The 18,979-nt window shown below is 39.8% G+C and overlaps 1 pseudogene; it reads right to left on the bottom strand.

The window, feature by feature from the left end:
• Positions 1–9,541: 9,541 nt before the first annotated feature.
• On the bottom strand, positions 9,542–17,312 carry LOC116679415 (GTPase IMAP family member 7-like; annotated as a pseudogene).
• Between the last annotated feature and the right edge of the window lie 1,667 nt (positions 17,313–18,979).

Here is an 18,979-nt window from a genome sequence, read left to right as displayed (position 1 = left end):
TGCTTTAATGATCTTACCTGCAGCACTTTGAGATTTGTATTAAATGTAAAGTGCAATACAATAAAAGGTATTATTATTATATTATTATTAGTAGTAGTAGTAGTATAGTAGTAGTAGTAGTATTAGTATAGTAGCAGTAGTAAGTAGTAGTAGTATGTAGTAGTAGAGTAGTAGTAGTAGTAGTATTAGTAGTAGTAGTAGTAGTAGTATCCAATATGTTTCAGGGTTTTTCTGCTGACTCACCTGTTGGAAGACAGACTGCACCCTGGTCTGAGTGTCTCTTCCTGCAGAAACAACTGTCCTCGGGCCATTTGTCCCCCGGAGCGTCCTGCAGCTCCTCGTCCCCGTTCACCAGGATCTGGGGTCGTCTTCCAGAGGACAACTCGCCCATGTCTCTCTCTGTTTCTGTCTTCACGCCGGTCTTGTGTCCCTGAGACTGAGCTGCGATGAGGACCGCGTGGGAAGATCTGGTGAGCTGTTAGTCCTCAGAGACGCGTCCCCGGGGGTAACGCAACATGGAGACATCAGACATCACGTTTACAACGCTGGGGACAGACATGGGACTCAGACGGTTCCAATATTAAATCTGACAAAAGCAGTACAGGGACCTAAGCAGGGTGGTTGGGTTCATTGCTGGGGTGGGGCGGGGGAGATCTCCTGTCTCGGGACGTCCCGGGACACGTCTGCATGTGTTGGACAAAAAACATCAAGACAACTGTAGAAGGAAACTCTGTAAAAAACAACAACAACAACAACGTCCAAATCTGAGGGAGAAAGCAGCAAAAACTCAAAAAAAGCAAAAAAATTAAAGTCGGAATATGTTCAGACACACAAAGACCTGCAGAAAACAACAGTTTGGAGGATTTAATAATAATAATAAAAATAATAATAATAATAATAGTCCCACTGATAATAATGATCATTAATAATAAGTCTGCAGTCTCATAAAACACGTCTTTCAACATTTCTTTGTTGCTTTTTTTCCATTTTGAACAACTTTCTGCTCTGTTAATATGACTTCTCATATTATTATTATTATTATTATTATTATTATTATTATTATTATTATTATTATTTATATCTTTATTTGGATATTTTACAGATTTTTCCTGATTTTTAAAACATTTCGGGCCCTTTTTCAGATGTAGTAGCTGCTTTTTGAACATGATAATGATAAATCCGCCCCTGGTGATATGAGCTGTGCAGTGATGTTCCTGCTGTCCCTCTGAGTGTGATGTGTGAGCGGGACCCTGAAGGCACCGCGCCTCCAGGTAACAGAGACAACAACACACATCTTCGGGGACCGTGGGAGCTCAGAGCGCCGCTCATTAGTAAACTATGATGTGTTTCACTCCACGGCAACACGTTGACTACATGACGACTCGACAGGAACACAAACACCTCCACACGTTGTTGGGCTTCGATCCAGAGGGTCTTCTTAGGGAGGAGGAGTTTGCAGTACAGCGTGTACTTTATTACACAACGTTCTGGAGACAAGACGCAGGCAAAGTACAGAGAGACAAGTCTCTTGCAGTAGGTTACCATGTTGTCTGTCCTCCTCTTCCTCGGCCGTCCCCTTATTCCCGCATTTCAGACGCTCCCAACAGGAAGCTCAGAAACTTTAGGTTTCCAAAACCGTCAGTAAGCACATCGTTTATTATAATGAGGACTATAGACCACTCCTCTGTCTGGTGTTATTGCTCCAACGGTCCCATTCTCACGCCCATGAACAACAACCCTCAGAGATGATTCTCATGCACACAATATTAAGCAAAGCAATATAAATTCCAACAATATTCATTTTCATCTGTCTTAAGCATATATAGTCAAATAAAAATACATCTTCACATCCTGCACTGTACTATTATTATTCATATTATTCATATTATTATATGCATCTCAAGAAAATATATAAATGAGAAGTCTGCATGTCCAGACCCTCCCTCCACGTGCTGTCCGCTGCTAAATAGTCTCAGGAAGGAAGTTGTTTTGGTGGAACATGTGAACAAGAAAAAGAAACTACAAAGAGACAAAGGTGAAAGAAAAGCACTAACAGGCGGAAAAAGGAGAAAAAAGGTGAAACAGGCAGAAACCGGAATATATATATATAATATATATATATATATATATATATATATATCTATTATATTATACATATATATAGTGTATATATATATATATATATATATATATATATATATATATATATATATATATACATGTATATTATATAGTATATTATATTACATATATATATATATATCTATACATGTATAATGATGTATATATATACATATATATATATACATGTATATGTATATATATGCAGAATGAAGGGGGGAACGCCAGAACAAACGGGCCTGAGCCTGCTACATCCTCCTGGAGCTCGGGCTAACCAGCCTGGGCCTGTGAGCGGGCCTGGCCTGCTTCGTCTTTTTTGGAGCTTGGGCGGGCCGGCCTGGGTCTCCCCTCATCCTGGAGGCTAGGAAAACGAGCCTGGCCTAACAAGCCTAAGCCAGTAACATAATTTTGGAAGCTGGATTATACTCTAAAGATGACCTGGTACTGTTACTAGTTATTTTAATATTAGTAAATTAATGACGATGGCATCTTTTTGCATTTTATATTCTTGTCCCCGTTGGTCACTTGGAACTTGCAACCGGGCAACGACCCTAGGGGAGTGTTTACACCATAGTGAACTGTTACTGGCCGGGGACTTAATTGGGACTGGCTAAATGCTGTTTCTGATGAATTTAAATCTTTTTGTGATTCTCTTAGTCTTAGCCAGTTGGTAAATGTACCTACAAGGCCTAATCCAAAAAATCCTGACAAATCTTCTTTAATCGATTTGATTCTAACAAATGTCCCTCATAAATGTTTATCAATGGGTGACTTTAGTAACGATCTGAGTGATCATTGTGTCATTGCTACTTTGAGAGGCAGTAAAATACCCAAATGTAAATCACAAATTATTAGAAAGAGGAATTTGAAATTTTTTAATGAACAGGCCTGTCATCATGATTTATCTTTGATGAATTGGGGACAGCTAGGCCTGTTGTCTGACGTGGAACTGGCCTGGACACTTTTTAAGGAGAATTTTGCGAAAATTGTAAATAAGCATGCTCCTTGGACAAAGCATAGAGTGAAGGGACGGGAGAACCCTTGGTTTTCACCAGAGTTGTCAGACATTATTCATCAGCGACATGTGGCGTGGGCCAAAGCTAGAAATGGTGATGAGAGCCTTTTAACTTTGCTTCTTTTACGGTGCAGCAGGTGCATGGAGCTCTTAAAGCGTTAGACCACAGAAAACCACCTGGACCAGGTTTAATAGAGCCTTATTTTTTGAAAAAAGCGGCTGATTTTGTTGCTGAGCCCCTTACAATTCTTTTTAATTTGTCAATTCAAAACAACGACATACCATCAGTTTGGAAGTCAGCTTTTGTTTTCCCTTGTTTAAAGGAGGTGACCCATCAGTTTTAACTTAACTATCGGCCTATATCTAATGTATGTGTTTTGTCAAAAATTTTAGAATCCTTAGTTTCAGACCAAATAAAAGAGTTTTTATACTCGAATGAACTTCTTTCTAAACTGCAATCAGGCTTTAGAAAAAAGCTCAGCGCCATTACTGCTGTTACAAAAGTAATAAATGACATATTTGTCGCCCTTGATAGAAAGTAATTTTGTGCGTCACTTTTTCTTGATTTGTCGAAAGCATTTGACACAGTGGACCACGCTGTTTTAAAGCATAGGCTTCTTTGTCTGGGACTGTCTGCTTGGGCAGTTTCCTGGTTCATGAATTATCTGAGTGACAGGACTCAGTGTCTAAAATGTGACGGTCTATGGTCTGCATTAGTGAAGGTCCACAAGGGGGTGCCACAAGGTTCATTATTGGGTCTTTTTTTACAACAAAAAAAATATACAAATAAAAAAACACAAAACGTTGGGAAAAGCAAAATACAAGATGATTTAATATAGAAAAAAAAAAAAAAGCCTCAGTGTGGCCGGGTTGGTTCAGTGGTAGAGCAGGCGCACATGTACTGAGAGGTTTATGCCTCAAAGCAGAGGTCGCGGGTTTGAATCCGACCTGGGACGATTTTCTGCATGTTTCTCAACCCCCCCCCCCCCCCACTATATATAGGTCAATGAGATAATTAATGAAAATCTAAAATATCCTCTATTAAATAAATCAAATTATTATATTACTAATTTTTTAAATTAAAAGTTACTTATAAGTGAACCAATACATTGTCAAATAATTTCAAAATAGTTTTAAAAGTTGTTAAATTATAACTAATAGTTAATAATTATAATTTGAGGTACTAGTCTTTTCTTATCATGTTACTTTCTACTTCAACTGTGCTACATTTCAGAGAGAAATATTTTACTTTTTACTTTAGTTACTAGTTACTTTAGTTACTCCAGTACATTCATCTGACAGCTTTAGTTACTAGTTACTTTAGTTACTCCACTACATTTATCTGACAGCTTTAGTTACTAGTTACTTTAGTTACTAGTTACTTTAGTTACTAGTTACTTTAGTTACTCCAGTACATTCATCTGACAGCTTTAGTTACTAGTTACTTTAGTTACTCCACTACATTCATCTGACAGCTTTAGTTACTAGTTACTTTAGTTACTAGTTACTTTAGTTACTCCACTACATTCATCTGACAGCTTTAGTTACTAGTTACTTTAGTTACTCCACTACATCCATCTGACAGCTTTAGTTACTAGTTACTTTAGTTACTCCACTACATTCATCTGACAGCTTTAGTTACTAGTTACTTTAGTTACTAGTTACTTTAGTTACTCCAGTACATTCATCTGACAGCTTTAGTTACTAGTTACTTTAGTTACTCCACTACATTCATCTGACAGCTTTAGTTACTAGTTACTTTAGTTACTCCACTACATCCATCTGACAGCTTTAGTTACTAGTTACTTTAGTTACTCTACTACATTCATCTGACAGCTTTAGTTACTAGTTACTTTAGTTACTCCACTACATCCATCTGACAGCTTTAGTTACTAGTTACTTTAGTTACTAGTTACTTTAGTTAGTAGTTACTTTAGTTACTCCACTACATCCATCTGACAGCTTTAGTTACTAGTTACTTTAGTTACTCCACTACATTCATCTGACAGCTTTAGTTACTAGTTACTTTAGTTACTAGTTACTTTAGTTACTCCACTACATTCATCTGACAGCTTTAGTTACTAGTTACTTTAGTTACTAGTTACTTTAGTTACTCCACTACATTCATCTGACAGCTTTAGTTACTAGTTACTTTATTCCTATTACTTTAGTTACTAGTTACTTTAGTTACTCCACTACATTCATCTGACAGCTTTAGTTACTAGTTACTTTAGTTACTAGTTACTTTAGTTACTCCACTACATTCATCTGACAGCTTTAGTTACTAGTTACTTTAGTTACTAGTTACTTTAGTTACTCCACTACATTCATCTGACAGCTTTAGTTACTAGTTACTTTAGTTACTAGTTACTTTAGTTACTCCACTACATTCATCTGACAGCTTTAGTTACTAGTTACTTTAGTTACTAGTTACTTTAGTTACTCCACTACATCCATCTGACAGCTTTAGTTACTAGTTACTTTAGTTACTCCACTACATTCATCTGACAGCTTTAGTTACTAGTTACTTTAGTTACTAGTTACTTTAGTTACTCCACTACATTCATCTGACAGCTTTAGTTACTAGTTACTTTAGTTACTAGTTACTTTAGTTACTCCACTACATTCATCTGACAGCTTTAGTTACTAGTTACTTTAGTTACTCCACTACATCCATCTGACAGCTTTAGTTACTAGTTACTTTAGTTACTCCACTACATCCATCTGACAGCTTTAGTTACTAGTTACTTTAGTTACTCCACTACATTCATCTGACAGCTTTAGTTACTAGTTACTTTAGTTACTAGTTACTTTAGTTACTCCAGTACATTCATCTGACAGCTTTAGTTACTAGTTACTTTAGTTACTCCACTACATCCATCTGACAGCTTTAGTTACTGGTTACTTTAGTTACTCCACTACATTCATCTGACAGCTTTAGTTACTAGTTACTTTAGTTACTAGTTACTTTAGTTAGTAGTTACTTTAGTTACTCCAGTACATTCATCTGACAGCTTTAGTTACTAGTTACTTTAGTTACTAGTTACTTTAGTTACTAGTTACTTTAGTTACTCCAGTACATTCATCTGACAGCTTTAGTTACTAGTTACTTTAGTTACTCCACTACATCCATCTGACAGCTTTAGTTACTAGTTACTTTAGTTACTAGTTACTTTAGTTACTCCACTACATTCATCTGACAGCTTTAGTTACTAGTTACTTTAGTTACTAGTTACTTTAGTTACTCCACTACATTCCATCTGACAGCTTTAGTTACTAGTTACTTTAGTTACTCCACTACATTCATCTGACAGCTTTAGTTTTAGTTACTAGTTACTTTAGTTACTAGTTACTTTAGTTACTCCACTACATTCATCTGACAGCTTTAGTTACTAGTTACTTTAGTTACTAGTTACTTTAGTTACTCCACTACATTCATCTGACAGCTTTAGTTACTAGTTACTTTAGTTACTAGTTACTTTAGTTACTCCACTACATTCATCTGACAGCTTTAGTTACTAGTTACTTTAGTTACTCCACTACATTCATCTGACAGCTTTAGTTACTAGTTACTTTAGTTACTCCACTACATTCATCTGACAGCTTTAGTTACTAGTTACTTTAGTTACTAGTTACTTTAGTTACTCCACTACTTCATCTGACAGCTTTAGTTACTAGTTACTTTAGTTACTAGTTACTTTAGTTACTCCACTACATTCATCTGACAGCTTTAGTTACTAGTTACTTTAGTTACTAGTTACTTTAGTTACTCCACTACATTCATCTGACAGCTTTAGTTACTAGTTACTTTAGTTACTCCACTACATCCATCTGACAGCTTTAGTTACTAGTTACTTTAGTTACTCTACTACATTCATCTGACAGCTTTAGTTACTAGTTACTTTAGTTACTCCACTACATCCATCTGACAGCTTTAGTTACTAGTTACTTTAGTTACTAGTTACTTTAGTTACTCCACTACATTCATCTGACAGCTTTAGTTACTAGTTACTCCACTACATCCATCTGACAGCTTTAGTTACTAGTTACTTTAGTTACTAGTTACTTTAGTTACTAGTTACTTTAGTTACTCCACTACATCCATCTGACAGCTTTAGTTACTAGTTACTTTAGTTACTCCACTACATCCATCTGACAGCTTTAGTTACTAGTTACTTTAGTTACTAGTTACTTTAGTTACTCCACTACATTCATCTGACAGCTTTAGTTACTAGTACTTTAGTTACTCCACTACATCCATCTGACAGCTTTAGTTACTAGTTACTTTAGTTACTCCACTACATCCATCTGACAGCTTTAGTTACTAGTTACTTTAGTTACTCTACTACATTCATTGACAGCTTTAGTTACTAGTTACTTTAGTTACTAGTTACTTTAGTTACTCCACTACATTCATCTGACAGCTTTAGTTACTAGTACTTTAGTTACTCCACTACATCCATCTGACAGCTTAGTTACTGGTTACTTTAGTTACTCACTACATTCATCTGACAGCTTTAGTTACTAGTTACTTAGTTACTCCACTACATCCATCTGACAGCTTTAGTTACTAGTACTTTAGTTACTCCACTACATCCATCTGACAGCTTTAGTTACTGGTTACTTTAGTTACTCCACTACATTCATCTGACAGCTTTAGTTACTAGTTACTTTAGTTACTCCACTACATCCATCTGACAGCTTTAGTTACTAGTTACTTTAGTTACTCCACTACATCCATCTGACAGCTTTAGTTACTGGTTACTTTAGTTACTCCACTACATCCATCTGACAGCTTTAGTTACTGGTTACTTTAGTTACTAGTTACTTTAGTTACTCCACTACATTCATCTGACAGCTTTAGTTACTAGTTACTTTAGTTACTCCACTACATCCATCTGACAGCTTTAGTTACTAGTTACTTTATTTACTCCACTACATCCATCTGACAGCTTTAGTTACTGGTTACTTTAGTTACTAGTTACTTTAGTTACTCCACTACATTCATCTGACAGCTTTAGTTACTAGTTACTTTAGTTACTCCACTACATCCATCTGACAGCTTTAGTTACTGGTTACTTTAGTTACTCCACTACATCCATCTGACAGCTTTAGTTACTGGTTACTTTAGTTACTAGTTACTTTAGTTACTCCACTACATTCATCTGACAGCTTTAGTTACTAGTTACTTTAGTTACTCCACTACATCCATCTGACAGCTTTAGTTACTAGTTACTTTATTTACTCCACTACATCCATCTGACAGCTTTAGTTACTGGTTACTTTAGTTACTAGTTACTTTAGTTACTCCACTACATTCATCTGACAGCTTTAGTTACTAGTTACTTTAGTTACTCCACTACATCCATCTGACAGCTTTAGTTACTAGTTACTTTATTTACTCCACTACATCCATCTGACAGCTTTAGTTACTAGTTACTTTAGTTACTCCACTACATTTATCTGACAGCTTTAGTTACTAGTTACTTTATTTACTCCACTACATCCATCTGACAGCTTTAGTTACTGGTTACTTTAGTTACTAGTTACTTTAGTTACTAGTGCTCGGAGTTCTGACCGGCAGAGCAGATGGGAAATGCCCCCCCACTAGGAGATAACAGGAGGTCTGACTGTCAACGTCGGTCCCCACCGGGGAGTAACTTCCCCATGCGGTTAAAGAGGAGTCTTAACTGCCCCCAGGGGGGGTAAACCACTGCCCCAAACGGGCAAGGTGAGTGAGAGAGAAAAATTATTAAAATCAAGAAATACCCACCAAGCTCAGTTGTTTTTATTTTTTAGTGAATAATCAAAAGCAAGTACAGAACATCAACATCAATGGTCTCCTTCCTTCTTTCATATATTTAATTATATATTTATATTTATAGCCAAATGTCAACGACAAACTTTCACGACAACCAAGAAGCTGCAGAAAAACTATACATCAATCACCAAACATGGTTACGCCTTTCAACGGTGCTTGTGATGACGTGGGGTCTGTTTCTGAGAAATCTAACCATGCGCCTCACCCACTTGTACTTTTCCATTGTTACACATGTTTGACCTTCAACACATTTTTAAACTTTTGATATGGTTTAGCTGTTCCTGATATTCAGCACACACATCTTTAAGCAATACATGTCATTTAGCTGTGTGTTTCAAAATACTTTTCATCAAGCAGTATATATGTTTTAGCTGCTGTTTTGGGGTTTTCAACTGAACCTCCGCTCAACAATAATAAAAAGGTAAATTGTGATATTATTTCTGTAGATGTAATAACTGTTTCATACATTCTTGTGTAGGAGCTTCCTAAGGGATCCTCTGTAGTTTTGCTGCCTGAACCACTCAAATTTTGAACAATTCCATAATTGCTTTTCCCAAATCTCTAAATATATCAGTTGCGCCCTCGCCCTCGCAGTTCTTTGTCATGCTGTTCCTTCATTTCCTTTATCAGGTTTGCATACCCTTTCTCTCTCCTCCCTCTCCCTTTCTCTCATCATTCATATCCTCCCCCTCTCTCTTCCTCTCGTCCTCTCCCTCTCAGCCTGAACTTGTTCACTCATTTTCTTCATCTGTTCTTCATACTTTTCCTGAAGTTTTATCTTTAATTCCTGTTGTTCTTTGCATATTTTCTCTTCTTTCTCTTTCAGGATGCGTTGTTTCTCCTCTTCGAGGACCCTCTCAGCCTCTTGGAACATCTCGTTTGTGTAGTGGCTTCCTCCGTTCTTCTGGGTCAAACTTCTGATCTTCTGGAGCAGCTCAGTGACCTGAGAGCCATCCCTCTGCTTATTATTGAAGACATGGTACTGGTCATTACATCTGGTCACGAGTTCTTGCAGGTCTGAGGAATCCTTCAAGAAGTCTTCAATAGTTTTGTCTTCAAGTAGGTCTCCATGAGTGAAGAGGACCATGCTGTATCTGTCTGCATCCTGTCCAAAGATTTCTTCTCAGCTTTTCCTCTGGAGTGTATCTGCCCAGCCGGATGACCACCAGGAACACATGGGGTCCAGGAGCAGCGTAAGAGATTCACTGCTCATATCTTTAGTGGTTCTATCCATGTCAAACCTGGTGTCAAACAGGCACCTCTATACACCTCTACCGTCCACCTCTGCTTTGACCTTGGAACAGTCTACAGTCATAGATTGTGTCTAAAATTGCAAACTTCCCTTAGTGCCCTTCCAGACAGTACACTTTGTGCACTACGTACTATCTTGCATAGTGCGTAAATTTCGACAGAGGAGTGTCGTCTCAAATCACGCACAGCCATGTGCACTTATCGGAAATGACGATCACATTTCATCTCTTCTTCTTCTTCTTCTTCTTCTTCTTCTTCTTCTTCTTCTTCTTCTTCTGTACAATTGTAAATTTCACCAGGGAGAGCATTCCAGTCTGCTATTGTGTTTCGGGAAAAATAATTCCTGCTTTGTTTTTGATATTTTAACCAAAATAAATGTGATGTATTTATTTGCTCCGTGTCATGCCAGGATGACGACTGCGACGCCGCCGTCATGTCAAAATAAGTAAAGTAAATATTCATTCATAACGTTACTGTTCATTTTAATGTTCAGCGGTTTCATGAGGACATTGTAGCCCAGAGATAAGACTGTTGTTATGAAGCATTTCCCCTTACAACTTACCTAATAGACGAACCATCATTACATCTTTTATTGTAAGTTGTATTTTTGTTCTAAATGGTCTTCATACAGTGACGATACAACAGTGAAAGCAGACGGAACAGACCTGACATTTAAATAGACCCTGTTCCTTTATATTCATTATATGCTTGCTACAGTCATGCAACGTGCAATACAAAAGATAACAAAGTTAAATACTTTTAATATCATTTTATTTTATAAATTTGCTTGTAGTTCTGCAGCCAAATATAAATACACTGGTGGCTTATATGTTGTAAGTATAGCAAAAAGACTCACGTTCAACTTCGTATTGCTCCGTCAGTCTCGCTATCGCGTCTAACGGTTGTTAGCTCCGCCCCTTCCGCTACGTAGCCAAGATGGCGACCGTTGAGTGTGGAAAGAGTCCATCGATCCAAACTTAACTTTGTGGCCGTTTTGAGTGCACCATCCGGGTACTTAAGTGCACTTCGACAATGTGAACGCACTATGACCTCAAAAAGTTAGTATTTAGTACAGAAGTGCAAGATTTGAGACACAGCCATAGACTCTGCACTGAACTTTGATTTAAAGCACTGTCGTCCCAGAATGGTGTTTCCAGTGGCACTTTTCCCACTCCCTTTCTTCCCCACCATCACTATCCTCATATCCGCGTCCTTGGGTTTGTGAAAGGCGCTATATAAGTCAAAGTTATTATTATTATTATTATATCCTCATTGTTTCTGCTCAAACCTGTGTAGAACAATGTGAGACACTGAATAAGAATCAGGTTGTACACGCATTGTAGTGTAATCACACAGGAAATCCAATTGTGAATGTTTACAGTGTGGCTCATAATGTTGACTTATTTGGTTGTCTTTCCATGATCTTATATGGCTTCCATGTATAGTTTAGTTCAGTAGCAACAGGAAAAGGCACCAGGTATTTTAAAGTACCCCATGCATTAGTGTCTAACAAGTACAAGAATCATTGAAATTGGTCCAGTTTCTGTTCTGTATTGTAGCTGCCAGTCTGTAACCGACAGCCTGAAACCAGTGTTGCCAGATCTTGCGAGACAAATAAGCAACCAGGCCTGTGAAAACAAGCCCAAAACAAGCGACTTTTTCTACGGAGCCCCCCTAAGATCCTGGAAGAGATAAATAAATAAACTGTGTGCACAGTTTTACAATCTATGTGGACAGATTGGTAAACTGTACACACGGTAGAGTTTTATTTTCTTACACTGAGCTTCAGGACAATGACTACAGAGGGAGTTAAACCACCTTTTAACATTATTTAACATTAGAAAACTGATGGGACATCAAATAGATACTTTTTCACAGTGATTTTGAGTTGATCCCCACGACGAGATGAATCCATTATTTTCCTCCTTTCTCTTTCTCCCAGTCTTTGTTATATTTCTTCCCGTATTTCACCCTCTTTATCCCGGGCATTTATTCCTCCAAAACCTCTCCTATAGTCCAGTCACCATCACTCGCTACTCGCGCATTTTCCTAACCAGAAAACAACCGATTGCCCTGCTCTGCCTCTGATTGGCTGGTACTCGTTGCCATCTGGGTCAGAGCCAATCAGAAGCAGGAGGTGGGTGCGAAATAACTCTGTTGTCTCCGGTGTGTATGGGGAAAGGGGCGAGACCGATGGAACAGGCAAGACGAAGTCCTACGTTTAAATAACATATAGAAAAAACCTGCTTGACAACTTATTATGGAGCTGGGAACAAGCCCAAATAAGCAACTACACTTTAGTAACAAGCCTAAGAAAACCGCGACCCGCGACAACCAATATTTGTAAGCAACTTTACAGAAAAACAAGCCCAAAGTTGCTTAGAATAAGCGGACTTGGCAACACTGCCTGAAACCGGGCTGTAATGTAGCCCTATACACCCAGCGGTTCCTCCCACAGGTGGTGGGCCCATGGGAGAAAGAGAAGGGCACTACGTAGCTTTTTCGGGCTCCGTGGTATACCCGGCCACCAGGCGCTCGCTGACAAGCCCTCCATCTGGGCCCGGCTCCAAGATAGATAACTACTGTTTTACAGAGGAGAATGGCGTCGCCTTTTTTGAAGAAATGGAAATAGTTTGTGCTTAACACGAGTTATAATGTTTATTATGTTTATTTTTAGCATACTGGAAAGCTGTTTTAGACAACACACAAATGCTTGTGTAGAATTGCTGCGGGTGTAATATCAATAAATATAACATTAGGTTGATCATTGGCATAGTTAAATGTCCTGAGGGCAAAAGAGTCTGGACTTATTTAGTAAAAATATATAGCTGTATAAGTTATAATGATCCTTTCCTCCCATTGTGACTCAGGACACATGAGAAGTGTTTTAGAGAGATTGGCTCAGCTGGTCCTGCTCTGTCTGTGATATCAATACATATCTGGGAGATTCATGTTCCGTCCTCCAACCATTTTTCACTCACTGCTGCCCAAATATTCTAATAACCCAGTGTGTCCTGAAGAAAATGATGTTCATAGATTGACTGTGGACAACAGGGTTGATGTTTTACAACTTTTTTTTCAGACAATGAGCTGTAAAAATGACCTTAGGACTGATTTCAAACCCTGCACAGTAGTGCATACACACACACACACACACACACACACATACGCACGCACACACACACACACACACACACATACACACGCACACACGCACACACACACACACACAGGCATATAGGAATGTGATGTTCCAACACCATGGAGAGCGTTTGGGTTATAAATGTGTGTGTGTGTGTGTGTGTGTGTGTGTGTGTGTGTGTGTGTGTGTGTGTGTGTGTGTGTGTGTGTGTGTGTGTGTGTGTACTATGTTTAACTACATTTGTGGGGACCAAAAACTGGGAATACAGTATACTTATGGGGTCCTGACAGCTTTGTGGGGACAAAATGCTGGTCCCCACAACGTCAAAGGGCTGTTAGAGGACTAAGACTTGGTTTTAGGAGTAGGATTAGAGTTAGGTTATGGTTATGGTTATGGTTAGGTTATGGTTAGGTTATGGTTAGGGTGAGGGTTAAGGTTAAGCATTTAGGTTTGATGGTTAAGGTTAGGGTAAGGGGCTAGGGAATGCATTATGTCAATGACTGGTCCCCACAAAGATAGTGAGACACACATGTGTGTGTGTGTGTGTGTGTGTGTGTGTGTGATGCTATCCTCTCAATATGGACCAACATGTCTAAAGATGCTTTCAGCACCGTGATGAATCAATGCCATGTAGAATTAAGAAAGGGGGTCAAACACAGTCTTAGTCTGGTGGTCCTCATAATCCTATAGGGGAGTGGATATCTCAGCGGTTAGGCTCTAAAAAAAACCCGTTCCCACAAATATGTGAACCTGATTGACACACCTTTAACAGACACTCAACAGAGACACCCACTCCTTACTGCGAACAGCTCCAGGTAATCTTCCTGAGAACTATGAATCCGCTCCGTTTCTTAAGAAGAGTGAAACATGACAGTTGGCCGGTCTGAACAACAATGTGTAAATAATTTCATTAATTACACGTGTGCATTTGCTCCGTCATGTTATCAGTTATCAGTGTTCTCTAACTTGGAACTAGTTACCATTAACCTGTGATCAATGTTATTCTGTGAATAATTTAGACTAAGTCTTGTATTGTTATGTCTTGCTATTATTTTGGTCATTTTTCTTTTAGTGATTTCTGATACTGTTGCCATGGTGATACAAAATCAACATAGAGGAAACACTGCACTACAATCAAGCTGTAGTTTAATGTTACGCCACACCTAACGTCCGGTAGACCTGGTCCCTTTGAGGTAAAAGGAGCTGAAGGGTTGTGATTTAGCCATCAACAACTTCTCAGTCCCCCCCCCCCCTTTCCCTCTAAAGCCCAAATGGTCTCCTAATACTCAGATACACACTCACACACACATCTACACACCTGTGTTTGTTTTTGCCTGTGTGTCTGTTTCTGTGTGTGTGTGTGTGTGTGTTGCCTGTGTGTGTATATCTGTGTCTGTGTCTATGTCTATGTGTGTGTGTGTGTTGCGTTTTTCTGTGTGGGTGTGTGTGTTTCTGTTTTTTGTGTGTGTGTGTTTCTGTGTGTGTGTGTGTCTCTGTGTGTATCTTGTTTTTACACCAAATTACATATTCTTGTTTTATGTAAAATTATTGTTTAAGTTGATTAATAGTCAGTCTGAGTTATCAAACTCCAATAACAGAAATATTAATATTAATATTTCAGGGAAAACGTGAAAATTAGCAGATTCCTTTTCTCATTTCATCAGTTCATTAGTTTTCTCTTTTAGCTGTAATGGAACCCCAAGTCAACATCTTAAGAAGTAACCAATGAGAGTCCTTCTACTCATCTTCTTCTACCCCCCCCCACTCTGCACACCCTGGGTCAGGCTGGAGAAACCAGGTGAAGCAGCTACAAGTACAAGTCCAAAATCAGACTTCTAAACGGTCCAAAATGCACAAGTCACTAGATCGAGAGAAAACGTTGACGTTCACTCTGTGCCATTCACTGACAGTAAAAAGTAAAGTCATGCACTGCTGCGTTGCTAAATGAAGGAGATAAATGAAGGAGACTTGAAGGAGATTTGGCAATTCCTCATTTGCCCTCTCCCATCTGGCAAGTTCATAATTATTCGGCTGCTGGCCTTTCCTCCTCTTCCTCCTCTTCCTCATCCCAGTCAGTCGCTGTAGTTCTAGTGCCAGGCTGAGACTTTGCTCCCCAGTGTGACGTCATCACCGAATTGACTTTATAAACCCCTGAGACATTTAACCCTATTTGCTCTGCTATGTCCTGCTATGTCCTGCTACGTCCTGCTACGTCCTGCTGTGCCTTGTAATGCCCACAGTGTCCTGCTATGCCATGAACTACTTCAAAGAACTGCTACAAACTACTAATTTTGAGATCCCAAGGCCGAGGCCGGCGGTAGTGGAAAAAAAAATACAGGACGGGTCCCAAAGACCAGAAGGGCCAGGTCCGCGCTAGTAGACGTGACATGAAATGAAACAAGCGACGGTCCCCAGGCCCCGACAACCAATGCAAAAGGTCAACTAACCTGCACGGGTCCCCTTGACCAAATGGACAACACAAGGGTTAAAACGATTACAATGTAAACCCTATCATCTATACTGGTCAGTTCCTAATATTTGAGGAAAATGTTGAGGGGCAAAACCTGGATGCGATAGTTGAGCTTGGATCTTCTTTATTGTAGAGATGGGAGAAGAGCGTGTCACCCTGGCCGAGGGGACCGTGCCCTTTTCTTCTGCGTTCAGCTGTGTGATCCGTTAGAGTTCTGAAACAGTGTCCAAAGTCTTCATAATGTCTATAAATCCAAAGCCTTAGCGATGGGTGAACAGAAGAAAGAAGTCAGAGTCCTAATTACTCCTTCAGCTGGGTTGGCTACGGTGGCTATCCTCTGTGGTTCTTGTCTCGCAATTCCACTGAAGAAGTTTTCTGAAGTATTCTTTTGCTGTTTTCTTGTCCAACTCCAAACCCCTTTCTAGTCGAGGCTGTGGAGTCTGAAGATCTACTGTCCAGTCCAATGCCCTCCGAGAACTGCCGAGAAATAACCCTGATCTTTGCCAGTTTCTGCCCTTTATACAGTTTGACCCAAAAACCTAATTTGCTCCTTTCAATGATTCATGCATGTTCCTGTTGCCCAACTGTGATTTTCCAACAAGCTGAACATGTCCTAACTTGTTGTTCTATTTTGCCCCTTTCCATAGCTCTTATCACCCTCTCACCATAAAGGAGCACAACGTTGGACGAGTACTCCTAACAGTGAACCCAAGGAAGGCTGCGGGCCCGGATGGAGTTCCTGGCAAGGTGCTCAGGGCGTGCGCTCACCAGCTCGCCCTCATCTTTGCTAGGATCTTCAACCTCTCCCTGGCCCAGGCAGTCATCCCCCCCCCCCCCCCCCCGCCTAAAATCAGCCACAATCATCCCATTGCCGAAGAAGTCTCCCATCACCAGCCTGAATGATTACCGTCCTGTGGCCCTCACCCCGGTAATCATGAAATGCTTTGAGAGACTTGTTCTCCAACACATCAAGGACTACCTCCCCCCAGATCTGGACCCCTATCAGTTTACCTACCGCACGAACAGATCCACAGAGGATGCCATCGCCGTGGCTCTCCACTCTGCACTGAGCCACCTGGAGCAGCAGCAGAGCTACGTCTGGATGCTCTTTGTGGATTACAGCTCCGCCTTTAACACAATCATCCCGGACATTCTCATCTCCAAACTGGTCACTCTAGGCCTCCCCCCTTCACTTGTGCCTGGATAAAGGACTTCCTCACAAATCGGCTCCAGATGGTGAGACTGGGCCCCCACCTCCCCTCCACTCACATGTTGAGTACCGGCTCCCCACAGGGCTGCGTGCCGAGCCGCCTCTTGTACTGTCTCTACACCCGTGACGGCTTTCTATTCTATTCTAATCTATTATCAACCCTCTGTTTTATCCCTTTCATGATTAATTCCTAGCATTTAGTCACAGTTCTTTTGGAAGCTTTCTGGGTTTCAAACATTGTTAATAGAAAATACATATCATTCAGTTGATCAAACATTATTTCTGGGAAATACTTATTTTTCTCAGTTACTCAGTATGTTATTTAGCTCGGAAAAGTACCTTACAGCCCAGGACTGTTAGAATGCACCATTGAAAAGTCCCCATTTAACCCAGGATACACACCCGTCCAGGTGGCGTGATCACAACTCACTTGACAACAGAGACACACAGACACACCTAAAAATGACTCATTTCCAAGAAAAGGTGGAGACAGCACTCCCTTTCTTTTCTGCTCTCGTTTACTTTCATCTGAGCTGAGAAGGACCTGGATTACATCTGGGTGCACAGGGCAGTGTGTTGTGTATTTTGTGCGTTTGTGGTGTTTTGCAGGACGATGGAGAGGTGGAAGACTCTGAGGCTCCTGATCCTCTTCAGCCTCCTCAGCCTCACTCAACAGTTTGGTGAGAAATATTTTAATATTTTACTTTTTAACACACACACACACACACACACAAACTCACTCACACACACAAACTCACTCACTCACACACACACACACACACACACACAGACAACCACACAAATGTCTTCATCTTGTCCTCATGTTGTCTTCATGTCGTCCTCAATCATGTTGCCCTCATGTTGTCCCCATGTTGTCCTCATGTTGTCCTCATTTTGCCCTCATGTTGCCCTCATGTTGTCCCCATGTTGTCCTCATGTTGTCTTCATGTTGTTCTCATGTTGTCCTCATGACTTTTTTTTTCTTCTTCTTCTTCCTGCTTCTGGTGAAAGCAGACGTGTTTTTCCTCCTCTCCCCTCTTATCTTAGCTTGGCTCCTTCCCAGTCTGTCTACTTTGTCTTGTGGAACTTTTTCTCTTTGTCCCCTGTCTGCTGCTTTCCTGAAACATTCGACATGGAATTGATTAAAACCCTCTGAGACCGAGAGACTCGCCCACGGGGCTAAACAGCACCTCTGATTCATAGTTTAATAATTTATCAACCATACAACACAGAAACTTACCAAAAGTTGTGTCTAAAAGGTAACGAGTTAGCGGTTACGGAGGTCTTTTCCGTGTCCTTCTACAGGAGATTTTCAATCCAGCCTGGAACTTCCAGCCTCTTTAGGGGTCGTTGGGCATTACATCCAAGATTCATCCACTTTATGTCCACAATTCATCGCGTTTTGGCTCATTTATGCCGCTAGCTCGCTGCTCCGTGTCTCCTCTCGTGTGTTTAGGGAAGCAAAGCCAATAGTATGCCCATATATGGGAGACGACGTCATCCAAAGAGTGTGGAGGCTGAAAGATGCCAACACTCCCAGTCAGACTGTCTAGTATATGATCAAAGATGCTATAGTGCACAAGATAGATATCTACCGTTTCATAGAGCATAATGGCCTCACTGGTTATAGATTTGGCGTATATTTATATTATATTTGGGCCTTTTTTGAAGAAATATAAATAGTATGTGCTTTATATGAGTCATACTGTTTATTATGTTTATTTTTGCTTATAGAAGAACTGTTTTAGACCCACACATGCTTGTGTAGCATTGCTGTGGGTGTAATATCAATAAATATGACAACATTATGTTATTATTGGCATAAGTAAATGTCATAAGAGCAAAACAACTTGAGTTTTTTGGAAAAATGCATGTATTTTGTCAACTGTATAAGTTATAATGATTATTTCTTCACAGTGTGACTCCCAAGACATATGAGAAGTGTTTTA

The sequence above is a fragment of the Etheostoma spectabile genome, unplaced genomic scaffold (genome assembly GCF_008692095.1).
Source record: "Etheostoma spectabile isolate EspeVRDwgs_2016 unplaced genomic scaffold, UIUC_Espe_1.0 scaffold00012227, whole genome shotgun sequence".
Taxonomy (NCBI): Eukaryota; Metazoa; Chordata; class Actinopteri; order Perciformes; family Percidae; genus Etheostoma; species Etheostoma spectabile.
Note: the sequence above shows the minus strand (reverse complement) of the source record. Positions and strands in the feature narration are given on the sequence as shown.